General features: G+C 46.0%; 1 pseudogene; it reads right to left on the reverse strand.

The window, feature by feature from the left end:
* Positions 1-418: 418 nt before the first annotated feature.
* Positions 419-3,368, reverse strand: LOC121138199 (annotated as a pseudogene).
* Between the last annotated feature and the right edge of the window lie 2,203 nt (positions 3,369-5,571).

Here is a 5,571-nt window from a genome sequence, read left to right on the forward strand (position 1 = left end):
TTATAACATCAGTCATATTGCAAATAATATGTGACCAAATGGCATTGCACAGGGATTCTGACTGCAAGTCAGCCTGGCCAGCTGCAGTATCCTCTGCAGGGGATGCCTATTCCCATCTACAGAAAAGCCTTTCTCACAATGCATCAAAGCCATGAGGGGTACAAAGTACCTGACCCTATATATAACCCCAAGATTCCTCCATGTTTCCAGCAAGGTTTATTAAAATGTCCTGCAAAATCCAAGTTACCTTTAGGCCCCCAAAAAGTCATAACTTAAACAATCATATGAATGAATAGTGTTTGTAATTGAACCACAAGAACTTATTAGGAAATAAGTAATTCCATGAGAAGAGTAAGAAAGGAAACTGACGATTGACCTGAAACCTGATGACATTATCACAAATAAAACATCCCACATCTCAAACACTCATATTCAGCTTGCTCTTGCTGAGCTCATGCTCCAGACTGCCAATCAAAGCATAGATACTTTCTTGCAGATCTCTGAGGTTAGCCTGGTGACTCCTCATAGACTCCATTGTCTCCATTGTCAAGTACTTCTAGAACTTGCAGCCTTTAGACATGGGAGTTGCTGCCCCATCCTCTGCTCCATCGGTTTTATGATGATATCCACTTTCCCCATCTTCTAAAGGAATGTCATCATAATCCAAATCTTTGAATTTTCTTTCATATTAAAAACATTTCCCCACAGCTGCTCCAATCTCCTGCAGAGCAGTTGCTGAGTGGGCTTTCTAGTTTGATCTGCCTTGCCCTCAGCACCCCAATGAATCATTACTGCTCAGATTTGATACACATGGTCACTCTTTTCTTTCACCTCAAATGATTCAGAGATGACTGTTCCAGGCACAAACTGTCTGGGGGTTCTTTGACAGCTAAACGTCATACTGGCCAGAGCTGGCACAAGTAATGGAGAACTTTGATGTGTTTCTTAAAGTCCAAAGCACTTGTGAACTCTTCTCTTCAGAATTGGGAAAACTCTGCTGTTGTGGATCAAAGACTGTTGCCTATGGCTAAGTAATACTGGACCAAAGCATACAGCCAAATTCTGGCAGGTGGTCTCATTCACTTCCTGGTACGAAGCTGCCAGTTTCAGGTGATCTTAGAGCACCTTTAGGGTTGCCTTCCCAACATCTGGCAAGCAATTCAGCAGGCCAACGGTGAACTTGGAGTCACCGAACTTATTCTCACAACCATTTGTTCACATTTTCAAAGACTTTTCACCATTGCATCTAACACAGCCTCATACAGCTGTTTTGTTGTCAGTGAAGAAGAAAGTTCTTTAAGAGTATCTGTTGTTAAATTTATATCTGGGTACTGGTTTGCACACAGACCAACAGTTTTCTATCCTTCTCAAAAGCCTCTTGAAGCTCTTTCTTGACAGCTGCTGAACCATCCAATCGATGCAGGCCTACAACCTGGCAGTACCTCCATTCAGTCTCCACGATGCATTTCTCTATCAACAGTGGCGCTATCGAGCCCACATTTTCTTTCTCTATGACTTTCTGAATGTCAACACCAACCATGACTGAGTCACATTTTTTATCCAGACCATGGAGAGAATTCTCCCACTGTTCCATGAGGATCACTTTGGCTTAAATAAGGCCTCTGGGTTAAAGTTTGACAGCCAGATGACGTGCCTTTGTCAATCTGGAAAAAGTAGGGCTGTCCTCGGGCATCGTGCCTTGTGTCCTGTGCCCAAACCTCTGCTTGCACTGCTGCATAGCTTCTGTAGAATGGATGGAATCTACAGAAATAATTCCATTTGACTGTGTGGTCTGGAGATCACCTGAGTCTTGGGCAGGACACAGCAACTCTTCACCATGAGGCTCTGCCTTCCTCATGTCTCTAGCAGACAAGATGCTCACACTGAGAGCAGGGAACCTCACTGTGACAGTGTTTCCCTCCTCAAGATGCAAGACACTTGCTATGCCATGCTTCCTTAGCAATCGATTGTACCATATTTCTCCTTCATCACCGGCATCTTTGTCCTCAATGAAGTCTACAGAGCAGTTTCCTGATAAGGGATTGCTGGCAGCATTACACATCCAATGTGTTCAGTGTTCCTCGGAGGACTTATAGAAAGGCAGTGATTATTGTGTCTGGGTGGAGACATGGCATAGTGGAGAAATTCCTTCTGTCTTGGCACTGCTTACTTTCTTCCAGAATCTGTAACCTCAGGGTGCTCTGATAACAGCCAATTGCATTTCTATGAAACAGTGATGTTGTTAAGGAGCTGGTGACCTCCAAGCTCAGCATTATGCTTTACATCTTCAGGTCCCCCTTTCTTCAATGGAGACGTACAGTCATTCTCATATAAGTCAGCTGTCAGTGTGATTCTCTGGTCCTTAGTCACTGAAAGCATGTAGTTTTCATGCCCTTTCCAACTGCCCAAATTTGGAGATGTTTCCTGCTCTCCTGAAATTTTGGGTGGTGTCTGAGGAGCATGACCCTTCATCTCCGGGGACAGCAGATGTCCTTTGTACATCCAGTCCTGCAGCTCCTTGACTGCCACTGCATGTGGTTTGAGGAGGGGAGGCCCCTAGGGAAGGTGCGGTCTTCTTGGTTTCTGGATACCACAGAGGTCTCCCACAAGGTCCCGAAAGGAATGACCCAGGGTTCTGGCAGATGGAAGGTGGGAGGGCTGTGGACTCAGCAGCCCTGTGGCTGCCCCTCCTCCAGCCATCTATCCCACCTCCACAGGGCAAGGGTGGAAGGGTAGGGACTATGAGGGTTTGGGGTGGAATCTAGTCCCTGTGCACACCGCAAGAGATCCTGCTATCCAGCTGTCTCTAGCACACAGATGGAGCAAAGGTGGCTGGGAGCTTAGGGAGAGGTTCTAGAGACTTCTGCAACTGCACAGCCTCATCCAAGGACTCAGTGGCCTTCCTATCCCAGACTCCTTTGGAGGCTCCTGGGGCGGGGACACCTGCTGCAAACGGCAGTCCTAGCCTTGGGGAAGAAGTGACTGCTGAGTCCAAGCCCTGTTTCCTACCTGTTCACATTACTGCTGGTTGTGCATGGCCCTGATCAGAAGATAATTGACCATTAGCAGCTGGGTCTGCAACCTGTGGGTCCACAGGCAGCTGTCCTCCAAGGCCTTGGAGGAGCCCACTGCTGGGGAAGGAGAGGCCCTCAGCACTGCATCTGTACCCTCAGGCATGAACCAATGGGCAGGTTCTCTCAATTGTTGCTGCCTTCCTCCTCTCTGTGGTAGCCACTGCCCTTGGGGCCTAGGATGGAGCAAGCTAGCATGTGTCCCAAAGCAGCTGCCTCCTGAGGCCCACAAGACCATGGGACCCGAGCTCCTGGCAGCTCTGAGGGCACACTGCTACCCAAAGCTGGCTCTTCCATGCCCGGGCTCACAAGCCTGCAGGACAGAGAGCTTCCCACAGAGAGCAAAGCGGCCACCTTGTCAGTCAGTGCACAGCTCGAGATTCCCGTGATTGCATTTCATCCTGAGCCCACTGAGCATCTTCCACAGGGTTCCTCCTTGCATGCCTCCTCAGCAGCCAGGCTCGCCCTGGTGGCAGGGCTGACTCTGAGTACCACGGGGGCCAAGGTGGCATCACAGGCTCTCCATAACCGCGGCCGGTCCTTGCCAGCTCCTCACACACTTGGCATGACTCTGCCCGCAGCGGGTGAAGGCATGAGAGTACCAGAGCTCATGCAGCGACTGGACCCGACCGTGTTATCTTAATAAATAACATTGTGTAAATGACAAATGTACCATCTCAGAGGGAACCTTATAGCTATCTCTCCCTTAACAGTCAAAGCTACACACAAACACACCCCCTAATGCATGACCACACACAACATGGGGCTTCCTAGGTTTGAAAACATAAACTTCAAGCCTTTCAAGTGACTATGGTTCTGAAGTTCTTAACCCACTCAGTACCATATTATCTATTAACAAAGCCCCACATATACATGTACGTCTATGGGTCAGGACATGTTAGTTATTCCCTTCCCTAGTGCCAAAGCAATATCCCCCACCTTCCTTCTCTCCTCTGCCCCTGCTCCACTCCCCTCCAACACACGGGAAGAATTTGTGGGCCACCCAGACACAAGATAGAGTCAACAGAGAACAGTGGATGCCAGTTGATGATATGCCTCCATGAGATACAGCTCTTAGGCATTTTCTAAATTGGTAAGCAATGAAGAATGACCAAGTTCAATATGAGTGGTCTTCTACTTGGACTTTTGTTCCTGGGTTCTATACAAAAACAGACTGATCAAGGCAGTCAGTAACACCCTTCCATGCCCTCTGCATCAGCTCCTGCCTTAATAACCTTTTTGAGTTCCTGTCCTGACTTATTTAGTTGTGAACAGTGACCTTGGAAGTATAAGCTGAACAAACTCATTCCTTCTGAACACTCTTATTGGTAAGGATGTTTTGTTACAGTTCTAGAAAGTAAGACAAATACCAAAGTAACAGAAAATATTTCATGGAAAGGAAAGGTATGGAATGCCTCCAAACTGATACCTGTGCCAGTATTACCCCTAGCATCCAAAGAAATAAGCACATGAATGACGTATAAACTCATTTCCTCACTAAACATTGATGAGAAAGTCATTAGTGAGAATCATTCAAATTTCACATCCATCTCTGCACCACACTGCAGTTCCCTTTATTCACAATCAAATGGCCTCATCCTGGGACCAGAAGATACTTAAAAGTAAACAAATGCATAGCATGTAAGGGGACTAAAGGGAAGAGACCACATTAAGCACAGTGACTCAGGAACCCTTGTGTTATAATGAAAGTAGCTAGAACTAGATATAATTTTATATGACACAAAGAAGGTCCACAAACAGAAATCAGACATATTTTGTGTTGTCTTGTTTCTGAAGAAGCTGGGACATTAGTTGTTGTCAATGTCATAGTACCAGTTACAAATATATGTTGGGAGGAGTTTAATAGTGCAGGAGAATATGATAAAAGTACAGTACAGGCATGCATGGAAATGGTATTATGTAATTGGTAATGTGTGGAATATATTTAAACTTGTTTCAAGTGAGGAAAAAATAATCCAAAAGAAAATAAGAGACTCATGATTAAAACTGAATATTAGATAATAATTAATGAAGAAAGGGAAAAGACAGGCATGAATTAGCCCTATGGCTGTGCAGTGCTTTCCTCTGAGTCCTGAGGCTCTCTCCTCCCTGGCAGAGGATTCTGAAAATTCCTGATTCTTGAAAGTGAGGGGGAAAATCTGCTGACTATAAACTCGACCTCCATTGCTTGGCACATAGGCTTCCAAAGTTACATTAAAAACCCTCGAGGAGAGAAATAGTTCCTGGATCTTGGTTATGGCACACACATTAAGTGAACTTGTGTCAGGCCTGGGCTTCATACTAAAATGTGTCAGGCTGATGAGAAATCAAGATGTGCCCCCACAGCAGTATAGAATTATTTACCATCCCTGTTGGCTGCTGTATCTCATTGTTGATCTTGGTATAGTTGGGAGCATGGAGAAATTCTCATTGCTCAATCAACAACACATCCCAGTGTGCAATGTGCCATCCCTGGTGACCCCTCGTGGTGAGGCTCTCT

This window comes from Mesocricetus auratus, unplaced genomic scaffold, assembly GCF_017639785.1.
Source record: "Mesocricetus auratus isolate SY011 unplaced genomic scaffold, BCM_Maur_2.0 contig_8913_pilon_obj, whole genome shotgun sequence".
Classification (NCBI taxonomy): domain Eukaryota; kingdom Metazoa; phylum Chordata; class Mammalia; order Rodentia; family Cricetidae; genus Mesocricetus; species Mesocricetus auratus.